At 43.8% G+C, this 25,911-nt stretch overlaps 1 pseudogene across 1 annotated transcript; it reads left to right on the forward strand.

Annotated features, from left to right (window-relative positions):
• The first annotated feature begins 1,267 nt into the window (after positions 1-1,267).
• LOC146196814 (cytochrome P450 3A41-like) lies at positions 1,268-25,690 on the forward strand (annotated as a pseudogene). Its single transcript, XR_014706146.1, has 13 exons — positions 1,268-1,531; positions 3,460-3,556; positions 4,171-4,223; positions 7,213-7,332; positions 8,229-8,317; positions 8,838-8,983; positions 10,605-10,720; positions 12,520-12,610; positions 14,982-15,139; positions 16,045-16,133; positions 18,929-19,066; positions 21,002-21,164; positions 25,563-25,690. The product of XR_014706146.1 is annotated as a cytochrome P450 3A41-like (transcript).
• Positions 25,691-25,911: the final 221 nt, after the last annotated feature.

The raw sequence follows: 25,911 nt of genomic DNA on the forward strand, positions 1-25,911 counted from the left end.
CTTCATATAAATCATCGTCAACAAAACACACAAGTGCCCACTGGTGCGTATCCGAGCGCGCAAATTTACACCTCCGGTGGGTCCCGTGCAGTGCGCTGGTTTTGAGGCAACTTCGGTGCGATATTATTGAAGTTGATATGAGGCACCTCCATCAAAAACATTTAAAATGAAATAATGTATTCCGTACAGGATACATTTCAGGGGTTAAAGCTTGTGGCTAGTTAGAGATCAATATTTATAACGTGTAACATTGGTAGACGAATACATACGGACTTAATTTACCTTACTTGTCTGTCAATAATATAACTCACGGTTGTTTCCTGTCCTCATGAGCATAATTCGTATCTTTAATGTTACAACTAAAACTTTTTTCGTTCCATAGCTCTCTTCGTTGAGCTCATATTAGCGACGACCTTGAGGATAGAGGATCACATCGTTCCTAAATCCTGCTCTGGCGGGAGTGTGCGTTTCCAGACCTTGTCACCAGAATCAGGTCACACATCAGACCTGGTTGTGCAAATCACCAGCACGCGGTTTTCCTTTTTTTTTTTTATCTTGTGAAGAATTGCGTGGCACCATAATTCTAATGACGGTCTTTCTGATGTTGTAGCTCTGCGCCACCACTGCGGACTAAAGGAATTGAGGAAAGAGACGATTAAGTAGTTCTGTCAGCTTATCTGTACAGCATTAATTATTTTGAGAATGCTTTGCTTTTCTCCCCTAAAGACAAGACATTTTGTTCGAATAAAGCATTGAATTTAAACCTTACCGAACTGAAAGTACTGATTTATTAGTTTAGTATTCATTGCGTTATATATGACTATGAGGCTTCACAATACTTGTCCATTGCGAGAATTGTTTTCTTTGCGTAGAGTTGGAGAACAAAATATGGCGTAATTTATCCTACGCACGCGGTAAGGGTTTGTTTGCTTTTTCAAAATAAGGCATCTATCAGCCATAGGAGTCACAGTGTGCGGGCCGCAAAACGTTTGTCCCGGATCTCGCCTTTTTCGTCCGCTGTTAGTAGCGATGTATGACCGGGTTTCGCTGCAGAAAGCAATCTGCCGCGACCCCTCCTCTCTTACTTATCCTCTTCGCCCTTTTCCTCTAATGTATGGCGCGGTAGAGTGGCTTTCGTTCTTTGCTAGGCGTCGATAACAGCTACGCCTGTTTCCACATACGGAGCAACAGCCATGGCCTCTTGTCTGTTGATAGCTCTCCCGGTGCTTATTTTTTACTCGGTCGCAACGGAACCGTCTATCGCGTGTGCGTCGAAAGGACGGCGGCACTATTCGCCTGTCGCGCGAATTGCACCCTTTTGGCGACGCCTGGTGTCCGATTGTGCGTGTCCAATTAGGAATAACCGATCCCAGTAGCCGACATTCTGGTAAACCGAAATAACTGCTCCAACAAGGGGTGCCTAGTCGTTTTTTTTTTTTTTTTTCCATCCACTGCATGCATTGTTCAAGTTTATAAAGATGTTATACGGATTCATCACTATTGTCGTGTTTGCGGCTTCTCTTCTGTTCTGGTAAGTGCCCTTGTGTTTTCTATAAATTTTGGTGAAAACAGCTGGTTCGCGTGGAGCCTAGGTATAAATTAATTATGTAGCTCTTCTCCACTTTGTAAGCTGTGTGCAGCTCTACTAGAGGTGAGGGCGACCTCGGAAAATTAGTCTGACGTTTCCTACATGATTGTTTCCCTGCAGCATACTTACAGCGTCGTTGACAGGCGCACAGGTGCTTTTAACGTGCACGTGTTTCTGGCTGGTCTACGTCACCCTTTCCTTTTGTGGTGCTACAAGTAACTTGCGAAACACGTCAACAAAGAGAAGGAAAGGGTGGTGAAGGTGTCGGGGGAGATCGTTCTGGCGTGTGCTATGCCTGCGGAATTTTACTCTCTGTGTCGCATTTTAGCTTTCTTCTGTGGTACATCGCGATTGCGCGAACAGGAAATGAAATGGGTAGTACCAAAATAACAGGGAAGTTGCGCAGACCTCCAGACAATGCCTTACCAATGCCTTTCGTTGCTTCTTCATCGGATGATATATCCTGACAGCTCGACAATTGGGCGTGTAGCGTCGTTTGTTTTCTACTGCTTTGCTCAGTGTACCCGTTCATATTTGGTCACCGAACGGGTTTGACCTAAAAAAAGAAAAACACGTTGGGGCACGTTTCTAAAAAGCGAATATGCAAATAAAATGTTTGTGCTGATGAAAAAAAGAGCTCTCAGCGACCACCGTTCACGGCGTGCATGCAAGAGTGCAGCCGACACCGTGAATAAGAGACGACATGGGGATGATATGTCGTTTTGACGTCAGCGGCCAATGGTTGCCAGACCAGAAAGCTGCTTTCGAATTAATGAAAAAAAAATTCACTTGAAAAATATCTACTGCACCGAATAAGGTCAAATGTCAAGGAATTATAATTTACGTGACGTGTGTGGAGTGAAATGCAATAATCCTGTTATGCTCAAATGATAGCTGTTAGAACCCATTTAGCTGCTGTGCACTTTCATGGCATTTAGTACTTTTGTTTCTGATGACAAAAAGTCAAAGACAACATTTTGGAAGCTTTGGCCAGAATTGAATGTTTGGCCCACAGGTGTTAATTTATGGCGTGACATCGAAGGCTATGAACAAAATGACGATATCCAAAATAAAAGTATGTTGAAAAATTGAAGTCTTTTCTCGAAACTAACTACACAAGGTTTCAGTTCCTTTATGTTGTCAATGTTGATTCTACTCATTTTTACGGCCTATACAGTTTCGAGAATTACCGTGATGTGAAATGATGTGAACTAATGCCTTTTCCAACATATTAAATTATTTCAGAGATAATTTTATTATTTCAGAGATTATTTCAACTATAAAGGCAAATGCGCGCGCATTTGCCTTTGGTTTTCACGGGATCTTCTTAGATGCGTTTAGGATATTATGCATGCTTCACACAAGACGCAGTTAGCAAATGTCTCCAGTTAGGTAGCAGCAGTAGCAGTCTTCACTGAAAGCACTAGTAACGAAACAACTGTCTGCAGTGAATGTTTTCGGCATCGTTTTAAGATGTTCGTGCCATCAGAAAGAACATAATATTCAGAAATGTGGCGCAACAAACACAAACACAACAGAAGATACACAACACACGTGATTGTGTTTGTGTTTGTTGCGCCACATTTCTGAATACGATGCAGCACCAACTAGCCCCTCAAGCTGTTATTTTGAGAAAGAACATAAGTTGCTGATTTTGATCAAATTATATTTTTGGAGAGTAGTATGCATGAGAAAGAATTGAACTGGCATGTTAACAGGATCAAAGCGAATGAAAAGTGTGGACTTAGTTATTTTGATTCCTTATTACTCAACTAGCGGATGAGAAATAAATCTACGGGATAAATTATGAGGTCCGAAGAGGAACACAAAATGCCGGCATGCTGTTTTGTTTGCCTTTTACTGCTATTCAGGTGGGTGAGAAAGACGTTCACTTTCTGGAATGACAAGGGCATTGCGCACCTTACTTTCTGGCAATATCTCCGTTTTTCGTACGACATCTTCACAAAGGTAAGCTACAAACTGCCGTCCGCTGCAGCCAAAAAAAAAGGAAAGTTTTATCTGTGAATTCAAATTCACAATTTTTCCAGAGGACAAAAGCAGCGTTATAGCACGAGCCTTGTATTGCCATTAAAATAAAATGCTTCATTCTAATCTAGATTATCTTGCAATAAATAGCAACTTTTCTTGCTCGCATGAAAAACGGAAGCGGAAGCAGGCGCTCGAGTTTACGATCCTGTAATTACTCCCTTGTTTTCTACGGTCATTATTTGATAGAAGGTATAACACCGACTGGCTACTTCCTACGTTATTGGCTACATTGCCCTGACTTCTTTTCGTAAAAAGATTTGTTAATTTATTAGTCAATTATTTGAACTAACACTGCACACAACAGAAAATTCGCAGCTTTCTGAAGGTGTCAGATAAGCTGTCGTACATGATTTGCGAAAACTACCAGCTCATTTGCTGAGATCTAGCATTCGGCAGGCCTTAGCAATAAAGACGATAACTTTGCAGTGGTTATCTTTGAGATGCACGCTATCAAAGTAGTGACTTATAAATATGGAAGAGCACAATCACAGTCTGTAATGTTAAGCCGCAGGTTTCCTTGTTTTTCATTGCAGCCACTAAATGAAGTGCTCCTCCGAAACTACAGACGCTTCGGCCGTGTTTATGGGTAAGCGCATAGCTCCGCACCATTTATTTTCGCTGTTTGTATGCTGTTAAAATCAGACTTTCATCACAGAGCATGTAGTGCTGAAGGAAGGGCAAGAATTTGCTGGGAATATTGTCACTGTCAAGCCTTTTCGTTTCTCAGGGCATTGTCATGGTATTGTAAATCGGCAATTTCAGTTTCCTTGGGCTTTTTGTTGTAGAATCAGCTTCAGAAGCACCTTATTTTTCTAACCTCTGAATTAAGGCCTTATATAGCTAATAATAGTTGGATTCTTCGCGATGCCAATGAATTTAAAACGTTGGTTTGGAGCCCTGTCAACGCTACGTTCTGTGCTGTCCATGGGCATGCCTACTGCTGCCGTTGTGGCGTTTATCAGTTTGAAATTGGACCTAACACTTCGCGGTGTCTGAGAGGTACTAGCTGATATCAATTACTATTGTCATCTCCTTCGACCCCATTCTGAAGAAAGCATCGATCTGTTCGCTCGATGTTATTGGATTCAAGAGAGGTACGTTGCCACACGAATTATGATTTTGTGATCCTGTTATTGTAATAGGCTCATTGTAACAGGTTATTGTAACAGGTAACATTTTTACAAAATAAAATCCTTTCACCGTTAAAATACTCGCTTTTTTTTTTGTTCTTAAAGGCCTTGAAGGTTCTAGCTATTTCATCAAGAGGGCCGGTTGATATTTACGATTGTGTTTTACTTCCAATGTAAGAATGGCATAAGTAAATGTCAGGCTGCCTTACAGGTACTTCTTGTTATATGAAATGGGACGCTAATACAGTGATACTTGCAAGCAAATATTTTGAGAAATGCTGAAAAAGAAGTGGGGGGTCCTTAGCGTCAATCCAATCGACGGCGCCATATAGCTGCAAAAAAAAAAGCTGTATATATATATATATATATATATATATATATAAACTTAAAGTAGGTGACACACGGTGTAAAAAACAACACTTTATTCTGACGTTTCGGCCGGGGTCCGGCCTTTGTCAAGGAATCTCCTAAGATGGAATAGATTTGTAATTAATGTGTCACCTACTTTAAGTTTATGCCCTACCGGACCCATTCGAGCTTCAACCCAGTTTCGAACCTCGCAGCCTGCAAAGGTGGTTTTGTTTGTCTTGCAAAGGTACTTCCTTTGACCCTCACCTGAAGTGCTCCCTTAGAGCCTCAGCTGCAGCAATCCAAAAAAAAAAAAAAAAAAAAAAAAGAAAAAGGGCCACATAATGGGCTGTTGCCGCGCAAGGCGGACTTATTGTTGTCCGATGGCGGAACGAATCACTGCCACATCGGCGCAACTATTTAGGCCGTAGCACCTTTTCCCAAGCATTTCACCCCAGAAGAGCCGAGCACCAGGCCGGGGGGAAGCTTGTACCCATTTAAAAACTGGTGGGTAACCGGCGGCACCAGGGATCGAACACGGTACCTCCCGAATGCGAGGCGGATGCTCTACTTCGGTGGCCTTGCCACAGGATTTGGCCCATTTGGTTCATTGCTACGACGATTTGTATCTACGCCATCGCGCTGTCGAGTTTTGTACAAGGCCCTAGAAGTATGTTCAATTTCTTTGTAATGCGCACTTTTTTAAGAAAGGTAATGCAGTTAGTTGGTGTCAGTCAAAACCAGTTGATAATGTGAAAGCTAGCCAACCCGTACCACACGACATGAAACATCTGTGTAAGATGAAAATATAAAATCCTTCTTATAATATATAAAATAAGCTGCTGCCCCACCTCGCCATTTCTGTAGCCGAGCAGCCCCGTTCGAGTGACGCTTGCAGAGGTTTGAGCCTGTTGACCTTTTCTTACTTGCTTACTTGTATCCACCGAAACAAATAATGAATCGAGGGAATTCTTAAAGAAAAGCACACATGATGTGAAATTAATTTACATGCTGTATTAGGAAATACGAAAAGCGAAAGCATACCCGAACTACGGTTGACATTGAAGATTTGGCTACAAAAGTAAATAGGCTCATTATTTGTCAATTGAAATCACGTGACGCGAGGTAGCCCGAACGGGCCACTATGTAATACGCGGTTGTAGAGATCGCGAGAGGAGTGTCGCTGACTTTAGTCTGTGTTGAAGCATTGCAGGGAAATGTTTAATGGACGCAAGCTCTGTCCTGCTCCATGCAGTGTTGCGTACGATATCACCGTGCGTCGCTCATTTCGCACGCTATCTTGGCACGTTTTTCGAATGCGCCACACAACATAACCCCGATACAGCTTTTCTATAGCTGTGATGGGAAAGGGGGGGGGGGGGGGGGGGGGAGGTGAAAGCTTTGTGAAAGGACAGCTGATTCTGCGAGAAAGCGCTTACAGGGCTATTATCCAGTGTTTAAAGCTACGATTTGCGTTTTCTGCAGTCCCGTTTTCCATACTTTAGAAACGTGATAAAGTTAGATAGGAAATCTTTGAAACTTTGCGCTTATAACCCACTTAGCGCTTATAAGTATAACAAAAACTAAGATTTATTTTTTTCTGTGTGTGAAGACCTTTCTTGGGTGGTGCTGTGTAATTTTTTTGTTGGTTATTTTTGTTTTTGTTGTGCCACCTTGTTTTTTTGTTTAGTTTTACTTTTTAGGTTTTGGGCGGATATTGCTTAGAATATATGACACTGCTTTTGCTACATCTGGCTGACTCTCCTATTGCTAAGATTTGTTTGGTTATATTTTGCTTCCTTTGTTTTATGTGTTTAGTTATGTCATTTGCTTGAGATTACTGTTACCGGCAGGGTTGAGAGCGATTAAGCATTGTACACATGCGTGGTCGAGGCTTTGAATATGCACCTTTTCTTCCAATAGACAGTTGGTAGTGTGCGCATGTGGTGTCGTTTCCTTTGTTGTACCGCCTTCTTTGCGCCTTATTGGCTTTCAAGTCATGAACCAACTGACCCTGCAGACCGTCATTCTAAAGCACATGGGTTCTTGCTGTCACTTGGAGGCATTCCTTTGTATCGACTTCTCTGATTTCACTAGGCCTCTCAGCGTACAGGGAGCGACACTTGGCGCAAATCCATTATGAACCTCTCAGGCGACGAATGGAAAAAAGCAAGAAACGTATTCACGCCCGCACTGACTGCCACCAGGCTAAGAACGGTAAGTGCCCTATATTAGGGAGGTTCACCGATAAAAACTTTCGTAAATATCCCCGCCATGGAGACCGAGTGGCTAAAGCGCTCGACTGTTCATCCCAAGTGGGTCCGATCCTTGGTGCGGGGGCCCGTTTTCGATGGAGGCGAAAAGCAAGGCGCCCGTGTGCTGCAGTATGTGATCAGCGTTCCTCATAGCCCGAGCTGCTTTGAGGGATTAAGCCGTATAAAGTAAACCAAACTCTTGAAATATAATGGGTCGATATTTTGCTTTTCCCATAATGTAACGCTTCTTTCAGTCGAGGTATACCGTGTATCTTCATCTTTCATCTGCAAATTTGTTGACATCTGGGCTGTCATACTCTATGTGGTTACTTACTTGGGTATTTGTCTCTTAATATATACGTGAACACGGGAAAAACATTTGTTGCAAACTTAAGACGCACAGTTCTGTTGTCTGTGAAAATACAATGCAGAAAGGAACCATGTTTTTTTTTTAATTATTCTTTAAAATTATGCATGATAAGGAGAAGGTCCCTGCGGAAGGTTCTAATTACGGTTCAGTGTAACGTGCATTGACATGCTCTAGCAAATGATAACTTTACTAAGCATCATCCATCGCGGATTGACGAAAAAAAAAAAAAACAACCTCCACACTTTCATTTTCACTTCTGAAAAGGAAAATGGTTCATTGACTAAAAGGCCACCAGGGCTAATCAAGACGAACGATAAAATTAACCAGCAGGCATGGCCATCTTGTTCGCCTGCTTTCAAGTTTCGGCCAGTACCGTATGCGCTGCGCTATAATCTCTTACTGACTACCATGTTTGGGAAATGTGGTGTCTTGCACACTGCTCACTTGGTAAACAAGCACATAGTTACCCACAAACGCACGCATTTCAGATCGTGACCAAGGTCAAGACGGTTGCTGAAAAGCTTACTACTCGCGTCGTTGATGCGGCTAGCAGAAACGAGCCTGTGAACTTCAGCGAGTGAGTTCCTACTATATAAGCATGTGCTTAAACATAGCCAGTGTTGGCCTGTGCACACTTTACTCGCTGATAAATAGTCGGGAGGGATAATTTACGCAATTTTACGTACACCCCTGCTCGTAATAGGGTTCGTAATTTGCCAACACTTTCGCTATCTCCAAGTGGCTTTAGCATTTCATAAATGCTCGAGTCAAGCTTGATAAATGAAGATAACTGCCTTACACATCATGCTGCTTAGCAATGACTGAGCAGAGGCGAAACAAATTAGTGAATAATGCAATAGGTGCCAACCGCAGTTACAGGTTCTGCTGTGAACGCCACCCAAATGATGTCCTCTAGCGAAAACGTGCACCTCGTTTGGCGCTTTTCATAGTTATATATCTCCTCTCTATTTTATGTATTTTCAAATATGTTCGATCTAGTCAACATTCATTTTCACCATAGAAACAAAAAGAAAAAAAAAACTCCGAACATCAACGTAAAATATTTCTCGCAACAAGAAAAACAACGTTTGTTGCAGGCTTGTCAACCACGCCGCTCTGGATACCACGGCTGCTTTAAACTACAGTATTGAGTTGGACAGCAAAGATGACCCCAACCACCCACTAATTAAGTGCCTTGAGGGAATATACATGAACGCAAGTGGATGGAAAGTGCTCATACTATGTGAGTGTCAGTGTGTTTTTGGGGAGTGCGATCACGCATTAACAGCTGCAATATTTAATTCAATCATGTTCGAATATTTTTCCACATTTCTATTAATTACTTTTACGTAAAACACAAGCATTGACATTTTGTATGCAAAGCATAGACATTACTCTCAATTTAGGCAAATGTCATCGCTCCATTCTGCCTGAGTGTGCAAATTTCATGCATGTGAGCGATTTAAACTACTATGAAAATAAACACAGTCTGCACTGAAATGATGCTCGTCCTCAAGAGAGAAAAAAATTCAGTAAGATTATTACAGCTTATACAAATGCAGGAGTAATAAAAACTATAGCTCCTGTCTTGAGCAGTAGTCGGGTATCTAGAACTAAAGCCCTTACACTTCCAGGAGTAGTACAAAGAGCGGATACCGTCGAGAGGGGTGTAAAGTACTGGGGCTTCAATGATGAAGCGCTGTCGCACCTTTTTCTGACAGAACGCTTTGCTGAGACATTTATGAAGGTGATTGTTTTCATCTAAAAGCATGCTACTGTGTTCTATCATCTGTCACTCCGATGCTTGAAAAAAAGACATACTTCCTATGTAGCCAAAAAGCGAAATGATAAAGGTTTTTTTTCTCGGCCGGTGTTAGGCCGAGAAAATTCTTCAAGCTTGCCTAAACGTCTCAAAGCACGGTTACTTAATGATAAACATGTTGCACTTGCCGCGCTGTTAAGCCGATCGCTTCAAATACATTGCTTGCTACCGCGTTCCTCCGTCGCTCGAAACATTTTCTGTGCGCCACACACATCCGATTTTGAAGCAGGTCGCAACTTTTAACGCTTGATAGGAGACGATGAAAACTGAACAATCGGCAGTGTCAGAGCACTCGACACGCCAAATACATCACACATAGAGCGCTCAACAATACAGCCTCTTTTATCATCCGGTTGTCACTGCATTCGTAGAAAACGCAGTAGGCCCTGCTTTCCCGCACTGCGGGAACATGACGCGGACGAGCCGATGCACTCACAAGTGTGACAACGCCCAGTTGTGCCTCGCCAGACACTTTGGAGCATTTTAGCAGCCCGGAGCAGTGCCTTCTTTAGTGCTGAAGGCGGCACTGCCGGGAGAGAGATGGCCTCAGGCGTGTGCAAGGATTCTCATGACCGACGCAGTCTCGGTTCAAGAGTACCGTATTCTGGTCTACAAACGAAGCCAAGCGAAACTATAAAGCCGTTACCGACCGCGGTGCATATGACAATTTTGTTTCACATCCTTGTGCATGTTGTACAAACTCACATACTATGTGAAACAACCGTTTTTGATTTCAGGCGGCCGGTCTTCGCAGTGTCAAGTACTGTGCGCATCAATACCTCCGTCGATGGGGCATTGACCTTGATGTGTCTTTTGTGTCGTGGAACTATTCCTTACGAATTTTTGTGCTTGTCAGAAAAGTTGGTTCGTTAATTGTGAGAAGTTTTAAAAATGTTGTGTAGCAGTCAACGCGGGCAACTGGAGGCGCACATATTATGTAGTAACGCCGGACGGCTGGGGTCCACTGTAGTCATCCTAAAGAGCCGGGCCCACTAAAACGGCCATTGATGTAAATTTCTGCCCTGTGGTCTTTTTTCCGCAGTCCTCATGCCAAGTGTGTATAAGGCGTTGCAACCGGATTACCCGACAAAAGCCAGCACCGATGTGTTTAAAGCGTATGTTTCACATCTCATACAAGAAAGGGAGTCAAAGAACAAGGTAAGTTACGAAGCTATGGCTGGGTTGCTTATGTACCATGCATGGAAATCCTGCGGCTTTCACCATAATTTCGGGGTTCCAATTAATGAGGGCTACTTTTTGAGATTAAATACCTGTTCGTTTCAAACACCGGTGTAAATTAAACAAAAATTATTGAGGGCACTTAAGGCTCCTTAAGTGCTATAAATTCGCAAGATTGAGCTTGATTATGAAGGAAATTAATCTGGATTGAGAGATTGGCTAAGTTGATTTAGTAGTTGTCATGTGTATTTGCAGCAGACATTCATTCATTACCTACTGGGCAATACTGCCATGAGAGCGTCCTGATGATGCCATGCCATTTTTCGGGAACCCTTTTCTTGAGACCGCCGACGCCAGCGGGATCCATCGCTGATGCGAAATATAAGGCTTCCGGCAATAGAAACATCGGGGACACATCAGTTCTCCTCAGGAGTACGACGCGATAGCTTTGAACAGTTCGTACGGTCGTCTGTGGGCTCCATGGCGGAGTCTTTTACCGACATCGACACTTATGTTGCCATCGGATACTGCTCTTACTGTGACAGTACTAGAGTACAGACCGTGGGCAAAATGAGACATGTGTCACTAAATTATCTGGTTGGTCGAGAGAGGTCAACTAGCCTCGTGATGTCACACATCCTGCCTTCCACTCAGCGCTCGGCCAGCTCACGTGATGTTGTGGCATCGTCAACTTCCCGACCAATAATGACTTTGTAACTGAAATGGAAGGCGGTCTGCAACGTCATCTACATTGCCGAAAACTCATTCAATCGGTAATAAAAGGCCTCTGAAGTGACTAAGACGTTTTCTTTGAACAAAAAGAAGGTGGTCCAGCGGAATTAGCAGAGCCGCTACCTTTTTTAACCGCTAGTAGGGCGCGCTGGTCTCATAAACACTGAGGAGCGTTGGTTCTGCGGATTGGTTTGGATGCCTTATGCGATTGGATGATTCTGTAGAGTAGGCATCAGCCACTTATTAAGTGACGTAAACACTTAAATAATATTATAACCACTATTTAACAGCGCTAAGTAGCCCCATAAGTCGAAGTACTGCTGCACTACTTGAAATTCTAAGCATCGCTGCTACTTAACCCTAGCACTTATTATTGCTAATTAGTGCTGTTACTTAGGACTACAAATTATTAATCAATTAAGTCCATCACTTTGTAAAAATGAATAAGTCCATACGAAAATGCTATCACATCAAATCTCCCAGACACTTAAGTGCCTTCGAAGTTTTTAACCCACTCAAGCGAACGTTCGAAACAAAGGTTCGATCCCACCGCTTTCCAATCAATTCCTTAATTACGCATTATAGTGATGTTTGAGTCATATTGGGGCCACACACTGAAATTCTGTACGATGTTTCACTCATGGCATCTAAAGCTAAACTCAATCAGGATTTTACAGTGACGCTTACGCATGCTTTTCCGCTGAATGGAAGCTTTAACGTTGTTTCGCTGAAATCGAAGGACATGTTATGAGTCTGTGACAATAAGTACTAGCTGGACAGAATTAAATGACCACAAGATAACGGAGACGGTGTTCAGCTTCAGCGCAACATTTTCAGCTGAATACATTGCCTTCTGTTTCAGATAATAGCAATTTATTTTATTAGACATCGTGATTCCTTACGAACACAAGGAAGAGGGATTGACTATGTTGTACTTGTTTGCAAGAGCTTACGAGCCTGCAAAGGATTTATTGAGAGGAAATTATTGTATGGTTTCTGGGCAAGGATTCTGCGTTTGCTGCACATTTTTAGTAATTGCTTTTCAGGAAGAAGACGATTTCCTTCAAGTTTTAATGAATGCCGACTATGACTGGGAGAGAACTGGAGACAAGAAGTCAGAGAGTGCGGAAAGGAAAAGTGAGACCCACAGATCTCCCGTTTATTAAAATCCTATGAACTTTCATAGGTGCTAGTCGTGTGATGGCAGTAATCAATGCAGTATGTTTTCAAAATATGAAATTTCGAATTTTATAAAACAAAGGATGACCTGTGGATGATAGCTCCTTTCATACGAGGGTTGTGCGATCAAGCGAATACAAAGTGATAGCGTAATCGTTGTCACCTTTCGAATTCATCCTAATCAATTACTAAAGTAAATATGCTTCAGGTAGTGTGCGCATGTTGCATTGGAAACATGGAGACGCTGGTATGCGCAGGTCTTGAGCAAAACTAGCGTATACCACTCCAGCTTCGGTTAGGTGGGGTATGCAGCGCCGCTTCCAGGAAACGCTTGATGTCAAGACAGGCAAGGATGTAACTATAGCTGCTAAGAGGCATGTCGCACAGTACGCGGCGATCCGGGGCCCTCTTGCACGGCAAATACTTCAGATGACGCCACAAAAGCAGTGAGCGCCTCTATGACGAGTGTCATACGCCACTTTTACTTTTGATAGTACATACAAGATATTTATTTAGCGTGAACACGGGATCGAGTGCCTGGCAGGTAGCCTGTTACCGCGGTTGGTTTTCTCAGTGCAGTGAAAATGGTCTATCTTCCGTGCCTGCTTCTATAAAATGTAGAAAATATGCCTCTTTCTTTGCCTCGTTTTTGCCCCTTGTGGCCCGCATCCGTGACCTAATGGTTAGAGCGCCCGTCTCGGCTGCGGGAGGTGCTCAGCTCGAAACCCACCGCCGGACACCCACTAGTCAAAATGGGTACAAGCGTCTCCTAGCCTCGCGCCCGGCTTTCCTAGGAGTGTGCGCCTGGGAGAAGATCCGCAAACCCTGCTGTGCCCCTGGTGGGCTAAACCCAGTTTCGAACACCTCGCAGCCTGCAAAGGTGGTTCATGTACGTCTTGGTTCTCACCACGGAGTAATCTTACTCCGTGCTTCTCACTTTGAGCCTCGGCATCAGCAGAAGGCAGCAGCAGTTCTAAAAAAAAAGGCCACATAACGGGATTTTGCCGCGCGAAGCGGACTTATTGTTGTCCGATGGCGGAATGGATCACTGCCACATCGGCGCGACTATTTGGGCCGTGACCTCTTTTCCTAAGCATTTCACCCTAGAAGAGCCGAGCACCAGGCCGGGGGAAAGCTTGTACTCATTGAAAAACCGATGGGTACCCGGCAGCACCAGGGATCGAACCCGGTATGCGAGGCGGATGCTCTATCACAAGACCACCCTTCGGTCAGATATCTACCACGGGCCACGGCGTACACTCTCATAAATCTAGACCACATATTATTCTGTTTAACATAGTTATCCCATCGAGATGGTTTGTTGGAATAGTTTTCTCTCAACTTCAGATTATTTAAACACGCAGTGCAATGAAATTCTATGTGAAGCTATTTGCAAGAACGATGGAGTTCATTCACAAGACCTGCAGTTGAATACCTTTGACGAAAGCAACAGCTGTGGCATGTCTACAGTCCGGAGTACGTTATAATCTCCTTGTCCCGCAGAGCACGACCTCATGACCTTCGTTCGCTCATATTGATTTTTGTTCATGCTGTTCCTAACGCAACACTGGTAGACATCAATATAGATGATTTATTTCACTGATTGGATGATTAGCATAGAGTTGAAGCTACCGGCGCCAAACAACTATAATGTGAATCAATGCTCTTTTTTCTGCAATGAAGAAACGTGCGTTATAATGATACACGTGAATGACATCTCCTGTTAAGGATACTGAACTGGCAGAGTTGAAGTTCATGCGCTAAATCTTGGTTCCAGAACAGACATGCAGGTTCACCTGTCACATGATGTAAGCGTTCCACCGAAGAAAGGCAGAATATGAGTATCAGCGCGCTCTAGGACAAAGTCCGGATTCACCTCCAGCTGTTCGACTTAGCGAGCGGAAAGCAGACATGTCGTTTTTGGTGGAGGCGTTCTCATGATTCTGCGTGTTTGCTTTGGTTTCACTTTTTAGGATCTTTAGCACGGACTGTTGTTAGTCCCACAATCGACAGTAAGAAACAAGTGATGAAGGAATAGGTATATTTTCAAAGAGAGTTATTGCATCATTTCCACATGTCACCTTGTCAAAGAACAAGATAGGACTACTAACCCCATACCACCAGGCAGAGTAAACAAGCAAATAACTGCAACGAAAAACATGCGGTTTTGCATTTGCTTTCCGAGGCTAGTAGGCAGGTTTAAAAGCCTATTAGAAAGATTTAAACGGAGAGCAAGGAGGAAGCAGCAACGTACAATGTCACCCTTATGCTTGTCTGGGGGCCTATGCGCAATCAACGTACCAATAATTTGTCCCTAATATACTTGCAGAGATGTCGCTGGACGAGATAGCAGCTCAAGGTATGGGATTCTTCATCGGCGGTGTGGAAGGCGTCTCGATCGCACTTGCGGTTTCCGCCTACTACCTGGCTCTCCACTCTGAATGCCAGTGCCGCGTAATTGCCGAAGTGGACAAGGCACTCTCTGAGGTAGCCGTGAAACGTGTTGCTGTTACTGCGTCCAAAAGCAATTTAACAAAGTTAGGAACATAGTCGCAGAAAAGAGCCTATATACGGCGCTACGTGCTCAACGCCGTTTAGAGGCAGTGTGAAACTCCGGATGTTTATTAAGTATGAGTTGAAAATCCCCCCACATTTGTTAAAAATCCCCTCCTTCCATTAGCATACCAATATTTTGGAATACCGAGCAAAGTGTCTTAAAAGACCAAACCCAACGTACCTCAAACCGAAAGTGGCTTTCGACCATGTGGTGAGGTCACTACGAACAACCTATATGACGATACGGATGCTGTAGCAAAACCTGTCCTTTGCGCGTGTAATTTATAAACTGCAGTTGAAGTGATAGATAAGGTCATTAATTCTCTGAGTAACCTAAAACAAACTGGAAATGCTCTGCCAATGTCAGCGCATGTGCAAACTGTGACTTCACACATGAAAGGTCGCCCGCAGAAATGTTCCGTTTTCATTGCACGAAATAGGAAATTTTAAAATTATTTCAGCTGCCACAAAGCTGCTCCAAAATTTGGCTTAAACGCTCAGACACCGGCAGAGAATGTACTTTGAACATTTCGGTAACATCTATACACGGCATTAAAACCGGCACAATTGCCTTTGGCGAATCAACAGGGCGACGCAAGCTTGGTCATAAGAGGATAAAGTTTGGCGGATTTTGTAGCGAAAGCTACACTGCGGTAGGTTTTCAAGCCATTGGCGTGGCACCGTGTTAACCTGGCACCGTGGCACCGTCGTGAGTTCCGTAACATAAGTTCATCGTGAGTTGCGTAACTCAAGAAACCTGTTCAACAGAAGTTTTTTGTGCGTAAATATTCATGAAGTCAGTAATATGGTTTTAATGAAACATTTTTCTTTTTCAGGGCGACATAACTTACGATGCTCTACAGAAAATGCCGTACCTCGAGGCTTGCATCAAGGAAGCGATGCGTCTCTGCACACCTGACTCTATGTGAGAACCGCATAAGTGATATTTTGCCTTCGTTTTACGAATTCCACGAAGAAGCTAGTCAAGTGATAATAGAATAATAATGAAGTAATCAAATATAATGGTAAAACGTAAAGTCAATACACCTTTCATAAGAGCTAGTTTTGCAGTTCAGAAAATTTGATATTGACCTGAGTTCGAACCAGGCACCACTGCCTCCCCTCGGCAGCCGCTATAATTGAGCTAAGCATGAAGGTTTGGTTGGCATTACGTGGTTGGAAGTCCAAGAGACTCCGTCTATGAGAGACGCCGTGAGTGAGCGCTGCGGAAATTTCGGCCACCTGAGGTTCTTTAACGCGCACTGACGTCGCCTTCATTGGAAAACGGCCGCTCATGACCGGGATTCGATCCCGCGTCCTTTTGTTCAGCAGTCTAGCGCCCTAACCACTGAGTCACCACAGCGGGGTGCTAACCAGGAAGGCTAGCAGGTAGAGGAACGTGCCCGAATAAATTCGAAGTAAAGATGTTGGTCCAGTTTGGCTTAGGGGTGGGTTTAGTTTGTAATAAAGGAAAATCCACTTATTAGCATCCACATAAAAGCATGTTTGCGGTTAATGAAAAGCGCTCCCAAACGCGTGGGGGCTCTTGCAAGGACGCCAATCATTACGCTTGCTTATTTACTGCAAATTCGTTCCACGTTGAGGGAACCAGCTAAATAACACTTAAAGGAAACACAAATTTCAATAATGATCCGGTCATTGTTTAGAATAGGAAATGGTTCGCCTTCGAAAACGGTGATGCCAGGGCTACCAATGAATGAACGACAGAATGCAGTGTAGGTGGCCGTATGGTCACAAATAGCCAGTCATCGATCTATGCTGACACTCGAATGTTGAACGGCAAAGTGAAAAACACAAAAACAAAAAAAAAAGGTTATTTAAATGTAAGCCGACCAAAAAGTGAAAAAACAAAACAAAAAACAAACAAACTCAGAACTCAACAACTAGAAAATGCGAACTATGGAAACGACATGCATTTGCGAAAAGTAAGAAGCCTCGTGCTCACTCCTTGCGGTTTTTCAAGCGAAGATGCAACGTACAGGTTGCCAGTATACGTCACCAGACACAACTCCAAGACCCGTGGAACTGCTGCTGCGTGAAGTCCCAGCCACCTTTTCAAGTATACTTAACCTAAGACTTAAGTAACTACTTAAGTAACTACTTAAGTAACTACTTAAGTAACTACTTATGTAAGTAGTAGTAGTAGTGATTACAGGAATAGTAATGGTCTTCGAAGCATTTATGTCATGGGAACCACATATGTTTTTATTTCCTATTTCTTCCTATATGTTGTTGATTGTCGTCGTGCATTATGAATTACATTTACAGATCCTCGAAACTAAGCCTACATACGTCTGTACTATCTTGCGTCCTTTTTCAAGGTTTATACCGGTCGAACGTCATTATCACTGCGTTATCTCGGTTAAGCATATCTACGCGGTCATACTGGCGTTTCATATATCTATGGTGCTTTATTGCTCTTCCTCGGTCTCTGTCTCGCTCTGATCGCGTTTTCTCTTCGCGGCTGCATTTCGGCGATCAACATTAGTAGGGCTGACGCCTGATCGGAAGCGTTGACGCATTCCGACCAGCACGCACCTTCATCCATGGCGAGATTGAGCAACTGGATTGCAAAACTTTTATTTCGACAGAAAAGGCGGAATGCAGATGATCCGTGCTAGGTGACTATCAGTCCATGGCTGACAGCGACTTGAGTAGCCCATTAAATGAGCCGGGTTTGAACTGCGAGGTCTGAGCCGATCAACACAGCCTCCCATTGCTCGAGAGTAGGAACTTGTATTAGAGATTCCGGTTGCGGCTTCTCTTTACAGTTCCACAATATGTGATCATAAGGGGCTATTTCACCGCATAGTGTACATTCAGAGTCGCAATCACCGGGGTAGAATTTTGACAACAGTTAAGGAGTCATAAAGGATCGCGTCTGGAGTCGCCTCCAGGTGGTCTCCTTTTTCTGGTAGGGGTAATATCTTCCTTCCAAGCCTAAAATGATTAGTAATGTCGGAAAATGATGCTAGGCTATCCTTTGAGAATCTCTCAATAAATACCGCGTGCCCTGCTCGGCTCACGAATCCTCGAGTTTTGATGTGTGCCGCTTCATTACGAGGGTTCTTCGAGTGAGCCGGGACCCGTATCAGTTCAAATTCTGTCTAAGTGCTTGGCTTGACCCAAATGCTCACTACTGCCTGAGAAAATCTGCCCCTCGCGAAATGGTGTATGGAGAATAGTCACAAACTGAGCGAGAAAGCGGCGGCAAAGCTGTTCTTAAACCATCTGCCTAGTCACGTGGTATAACAACGGAGTGGATTCGTATCCATGAGCGGGTCTAGCGCTCGGTGGTCCCGGTTAGTGCGATGGATGAACCTGACGAAGACGCGGGCAGTGCTGTTTGCTGGACCGCTCTCGCTGGGCCGGCTCCTGTAAAACAAGGTCAAACGCGCAAGTGAATGACCTTGGAAGTTGTAATGCGAAAAGTAGAGCTGCGGTCTAAAAATTATCAGCTTAGGTTTTCACTCAATAAATGATTATCACAACTGAGGTTCACAACAATCACCAGGAGCCTGGCATGAATGCGCAAAGTAGCCTACTGAGTCGATGTTCTAAAGCACTCTGTAAGGTAAGATTTGTGGGTTGGTGGCGACCACCAAATATCTTATTATTACAGGCATTGAGAAGATAAAAATGATCAAATTAATTTTTTTTCGTTTACATTTTGCCCTATTTCTGTCACGACTCTCGCAGAACAATGCGACTCTGCACTGAGGAAACCACAGTGGCTGGCATTCATTTTAAACCTGGAATGTGCGTGGACATCCCCCTGGTGGGCGTTCATCATGACCCTGAATTCTTTGAGGAACCTGAAAGATATATCCCAGAGAGGTAAGTGTCAATGACCTTGTAAAAATTTGCAGTACGAGTTGGCTAGTTATAATTCAGCGCCTTTTCTAGCCACACTTAAACAACGGAAGGCTGCTCAGCGGTCTCCGGCCAGAGTATTTCCTTACAAAGTGACCTGTCAGCAAGAGGACAATGTATATGTCTGCGAAATGCCATGAAGGCTTGCGAAGCATTTATAGTGCTTCTCTCTATATGTTGGAAGCCCCCGGCTCGCCACTTTCTCATTTTGTGACGCGACATGCAATCTGATTTATCTCTAATAATGGAGCCACAGATAATTGCTTCTGTCTTGTTCTAGTTGGTAGTAGGTGGTTATTGTTGAGTTCATAATAGGAGCAAGTCAGCCTATGTTAGAATTTTCCTGAATAAGCAACTCAGTTTTCTCGTCTGTCGTCCGCTTCTTTGTGTTCATTATATGAGGTCACCGCGTGACAAGTATATTGCGGTGCTTTCTTTCTTTTCCTAATTTTTCTTACGAGTAAAAAAATAGATGTGGTATGTAGTACGTATGATTTAACGTCTCGAAGCAGCAACTCAGCCATTAGGGAAGCCGTAATAAACTCTGAATTAGTTTGAGTCACTCTGCCTATACTTAAGTGTGCATTAACCTCACCCAGTATTCACTGGCGCTTTTGAATTTCACCCCATAAAATACCGGTAGCTGCGTCCAGTATTCGATCTCGTATCCATGGCCTCAGCAGCCGAATGATTATATCCCCTGAACAACCGCATCAGGTGAGTAGAAATTGGAGGTCAACAACGCCGGGGCTAGCTCAATATGGTTTTGATATCATCACCGTTCGAACTTCTTTCTTCGCAATCGGCGCTTATTAATCGCAAAGTAATTTTAACGCCACTATTGGAGGCAACGGATTTATAATGGGTTGTAGTTAACATGCGCTGGATTTGAAAATGGCACAGATAAAGACAGAATGAAGGCGTTTGAATAATATATAAGGTGTATTATGCAAGCTAGCCGTAAAGCGGAGAAATTTTTCAATAGGTGCTTTGATTATTCATCTTGATGTATTGTAGGTATAAGAAACTCCCACTTCAAAAAGTAACTTTGTCTGACCCGTTACATAGCATCCTCTTGAATTATAAACTTGGAAAATTGGAGACAGTTCCAGAGTGATTGTGTTGGGCTCCACAAAGCGTTTGGCAGGCACATTTCACTAACGGCTCGCTTATGAGATTATCTTCCTGGCTATTCTGCCTTCTTTGGAGGAAGTGCATAGGAGAGACGCGCCATACAGTCTGACATCATGGTTCGTCTGAACATTTGGGTCCTCATACGTATACGTAATAGAGGGCTATGGAACAAAAAATGGCAGGGGTAACATTAAGAGATAGGAAGCGTGCAGAGTAGGGCAGAGAATTAACTCAAGTTACCGACATTCTAGCGAAAATTAAGAAGAAGAAATGGACATGGGCAGGACATGTAGTGCGAAGAGAGTATAACCGATGGTCGCTTAGGGTAACAAACTGGATTCCAAGGGAAGGAAAGCGTAGCAGGGGGCGGCAGAAAGTTAGGTGGGCTGATGAGGTTAAGAAGTTCTCAGGGGTCAAGTGGATGCAGCTAGAACAGAACCGGGTTAAGTGGAGAAATATGGGAGAGGCCTTCGCCCTGCAGTGGGTATATATAGTCAGGCTGATGATGACGTATACTTCTGGAGGAGATTGCTAGCCTACGTTGTGATGTATTGATGCGGGAGACAAAGTACGCGACGAGCAAAAGACAGGTAACTCGCACATAAAACACTCTCCCTTGAATGGACTATAAACAGGGTGCTAAATTCTTTGCCAGAAAAATGCACCACTGGAAATAGCTTAATTCACTCCCGCTGAACAAATTTATACGAAGCTCGAATGGTGAAGTCAAGGAGGATCTCACCTTATTATTACTCTTCTCAATAGGTTTCTTCCGGAGAACAAGGACAGCGTACGGCCCTTCACCTACATGCCTTTCGGTGCCGGCCCGCGTAACTGCGTCGGCATGCGGCTCGGAATGATGCAGGCAAAGACGACCCTGGTTTCTCTCCTGCGCCACGTCAGGTTTGAGGCGTGTCCGGAAACAATGGTAAGCCTGGAAAGATTAAAAAAAATACGCTGTAAAAATGTGGTACCCGGACCGTACTGACAACGGATATGAATATCGGTGACCTAAGATCGTAACCAGAACGCAAAAGAAAGGTGGTTCACAGGTTGATTGCGCATTTATATATAGTTGCAATACGGGCGGGTAATCAGGTTTTTATTTTTGTTCAAAAGCGGATGCCTCTTGAATACATGTATTAAGAAGTTAATGGACAGCATGTGCGTCAAAACTGTCGTGCAAAGCTAGCCTGAATGGTATAAAATAAGCTCAAAAGGCCCGCCGAGAGCACAGTTCTTGTGAAGTTACAGTGATGCCCGTCGCCCCTATAAACCATTCACATGTTCTTGCACATTCCATCTTCTTGAATGAAGGAGCAGGATGATACAAAAGGATTTCGGGGTAGTTAAATTATCTGTTTTTTTTTTCCCTTGACTCCAAAATAGAAAAACGTATTAACGCTCCTAATATCATTCACGCTGGGCCCTCTCTAAGGTCGCAATTGGCCAGTCAGGCCGGTGGGTGACAAGAAAGGAAACAATCGCAGAATAAGAGTCCCAATGATACATCGGCCATATATCGTGAATCCTAGCGCATATGATACGAAAACGGTCGCACTGTTGGAACAATTCACTTTTATAGCTGAGCAAAGCGCCTATTTGAGAGCACTGTTTTGAAACGAGTTCTTGTTTGCCACGCAGTCTATTGCTCAGTTTTTGCTATTTGAGTTGGCAACAGAGGAGTGAATACCTGGCTTCGTTTTTTATCTTATTTTATTTATAGACTGGTGGATGTGCAGTGTTAGGCTTTCCGGCTATCTTAAGCAATAAAGACGACAAAAAGCGAATTCGTGTTTTTAGGCAGCGGAGGGTTTTGTTCTTTATGCACTGCATATGGTACATTTTCCCTTTTTCACATTTCAAGACTATCTTTCTAGCAGAGGTTTGGGTAGGGTGTGGCTTCTAGGAGGACTCACGCCATCAGCCACGGTGGCACTGAACTTATTACGAGCCGAGAACTGCGACCAGTTCTCATCTTCACACTCATTGGTACCAGTGTAGCGCACTCAACCTCCACCGGGAGGAGAGTTGCTCGACGCGAAGGAACATACCATATTAGGTTCGTTCATTCACGGATTCTTCTATGAAAACGGACACACACCCGAAGTGACGACGACCACTGACCCAATGGAAAAAGGTCATTTGAGTGCCGACAACCTCTAGGACGCTTCAGATAAAAAATGGAATAGAAAGATCGTGAGGCTCTGGCAGCGCCCATGCCGAGGCAACGAGAGAATGCTCTTGCTGCTGCAAATGCCAACTCCTGTTTGGTCTTAGTTCCAGGTATACACCGTTCTAATGCGCTGTATTTTGTTTTCAAAACGAGTACAAATTTTGGTGTCATTTGTTGCGTTGTATAAAGGAAAGCGGCTAAATAGGATAATTAATTGTAATATCCACAAACGTGAGTCCAGTTCGGGGGTGACCATCATGATCTCCACTGCATGGATGAACACTAATAATATTGCATTATTGCGCCGACAAGCTACCGTAAACATCACCTTCACTTCTTAAGCAACTGGCACAAGGCGCGCCCTGGCGGGTCAAATAAAGCCTGTATTATGTTCTCAAGCCAAGGGGTCTGGGTTTGTTTAGTGACCTAATTCACTCCAATTCACCAATTTGTTTTAGTTATATTTCGCTCAACTACTGTGTGGTGGAATGGTGGAACAAATTGGCCCGCCGTTTTGAAACTGGTTTTAAAGTAATAAAACGTGGCCAGCTATGGCCATGTCGCAAAGCCTACTCTGATATAACAGTGTAAAGACGGCAGAATTTTCTATCTACAATTAAACTGTAATGCGCACCATCAGTTCCTTATTGGCTATGCTATTTTCGTGGAGAACAATTTATAAACCCTTCCTTGCCAAAGATTTTTTAGTTTTGCGGAAATTTGTATTTTTTAGGAGGAAAATAAGGAGGAACGGCGGTGAGGTTAACCGGCAAAAGAAGCCAGTTTTCTGCCTGTCACTATGAAAAAGGGGTGATATAAAGCAGAAGTAGGAAATGAGTAAAAAGGCAATATAAGTCCCTATACACTGTAGAGTCACAGTCTGCCGTGCAGGCCTGATGCTCTATAGGGACGGAGGAGTACCTGGCAGGCCTTTACCGCAGATGCTCGCCGCTGCCACTGCCCGAGAATCGTTTTCTCCGTCAGCGACCGTATCTCTAGATTATCTAGTATACGGCTTAGAGATCGTTTTTCAGCCCTATATTCGGGGAACTAATAAAAAATATGTTTAATAGTTTCCCCACTACACACAGATGTAGCTCCCAGGGTTGCCATCCATGTCGATAACAAATAATGGTTTGTGAAGACAACACGAATCCGCAAACGACACAACAAAACTTCTTCATGTCGTGATAGGCCGGGTGGAAGTCCGAGGCTTATGTCAGGGTTCCGGGATCAGGACGTCGATTTGAAAAGTGTTCCGAATTCCACGATGCAGTCGGGATCTTCGACGCCAGTGTCTAAAGAGCTGCATCAGCTCTTGAAAAGGGGGTTGACACATAAACACCCTCCTGGCGGACTGTTCGCGCTGCCTTGCCCGCCCTTTGATTTCCTGTGGCACCGCGGTGTCCAGGTAACCACTGATAAAAAAATGTGGCGCTCTTTATGGCGGTGGAATCAAGTAGCTCACGGATTTCCGCTACCATTTGCTGCTTTTGAGTCAGTGAAAGTAGATCATTGCTGGAGACTTTAATGATGAATTTGATCAATGGGGGCCCAAAGAGCGGTATTTTCTGCACCTGTCGATGAAGCCTTGAGACGAGTCTCAGTACAGTGTTCGTTACTGGGACGATCATGGAGTCGGAAGAACTGTTGGAGTTCACTGAGCCGTCGGCGTAGACTTGCAGCCGATGTCCATGCTTCTGATGCATATATTATACAGAGACGTGCTGTACTCCAGACGACGAATCATCGGCCTTCTTTTTGATGCCTGGCATGGAAATGATCATGAGAGGGTGGTGAAGACTCCATAAGGGAGAGGACGACCAAGAGGCGGGCGTAAACTGGAATGACAGAAAATAATCGTGGGCATCAATGGTCTTTGTGAAGGATGTATGCGGCCTAGTAGTCAGAAGGCTGGAAAGATGGTGAGAGGGAACCCGAGAGAGGTGAAGAATATGCAATCTCAATGCGTCAACTGTCGAATAGTACAGTCATTGAGATCTCCTGAACAATGCGTATGGTGCGAGTGTAGAGGCGTATTTTTGGTAATCCTAGACAACTCCGGAAAGTTCGAGCTTGAATGCTTTGCAGGCATCGTATGTTTATTTTCCTTAAGTTTCCGAGCAGCGAAGGAATCCATAAATAATGCGATTACAGTTGAATCATCAACCGCGCTAACGCTCGCCAAGACTTTCGTTCAAGGAAAGCGAGGATGTGAACTGTTGCTGAAAGCACAGACGACAGTCTCCTTTTCGTGTACCAAACATGGGGAGTTCGAGATAAATCTAGGTCGATGGTTACTCCAAAGAAGCGATGTCTTCTTGTGCAAGGTTCAGCTGTGCCGTCTATACATACAACATAAAAGGACATGCGCCCTTACGTGTAAAGTTAACAATAGCACACTTCTGAGTAGAAATCTCCGAGCCTTAGAAGCGGAGATGTGGCGCAATATTGCTTGCTGCCTTTTAATGCATCGCCCGAACTTCTCGGTTATCTCCTGATTCCCAGATGCAGATGTCGTCCGCATATAATTGACTATTTCACCAACTGTAGTGGTAGGTCTGTAAAGACGACAAGTGCAATATTTAGGAGTATTGGACTAAGCCCTCCACCATTACCGATTCCACGGGAAGTGAAATGTGTAAACATTGTTCCATCTTCAATGCGCATTAATAGCGATCTCTTGAAGAGATAACTGAGTACCCAGCCGAACCCGCGACCACGAAGTTCATCAGATTCCACAGCGTTGAAAACGGCCACGTGAATGGCGTCGTCATATACCCCTTTCGCGCATCAGGAACAACGCCGCGCTCAAACGCTTGAAGTGGTTTCGGTGTTGTGTTGATACCAGCTATGTCAAGCCCGCTGTCAAAGACGAACAGCCACTTCGGAATCTCGACAATACTGCTTGGCACATTCGGTAGTGTTCGAGGTACCTCTTAATCCTTCTTAGCATGCCTGGTCCGATGAGTTTGCCAGCGCATTTAGCACCCCTGTAGTTATTAGTTACTAAATTATCAATTATATATTATCGGGGTAGGGTGAAAGATGGGGCAATTACAGACACATTTCTCGCGAGATTTATTGCAATTTCGCCTGATGTTATAAACTGTACTAAAGAACACGAATATTATTTTTGTTATTTTGCAGGTGCCGCTGAAGTTTAAGCCTCGCCATCTTTCTCCTGAGTTTGATGGACCCCTGTTGCTTCGTGCCGTGATACGTCACCGTACGCAAAACAAGTTGCTTGACTTATTAAACACCTCCTGATGTGAATACCTCAAGACCAGTTGTAGCACCGCAAGAACTGCAAAGGAACAAAAGGCAAAAAAAAAAAAAAAAGGGGGGGGGGGGACTCAGATGCAAAGAAAGCGCAATTTCTTTCATTTCCGTTTTATTACGATATGACACAAGGTGATATCGTAATACAACACAAGGTAGTAACAATAAATATTTCGTTTTCATCAAATATTTACTACGTCGGATACTTTCGCACCAG

The sequence above is a fragment of the Amblyomma maculatum genome, chromosome 3, assembly GCF_055883805.1.
Source record: "Amblyomma maculatum isolate TAMU_Amacu chromosome 3, ASM5588380v1, whole genome shotgun sequence".
NCBI classification, from domain to species: domain Eukaryota; kingdom Metazoa; phylum Arthropoda; class Arachnida; order Ixodida; family Ixodidae; genus Amblyomma; species Amblyomma maculatum.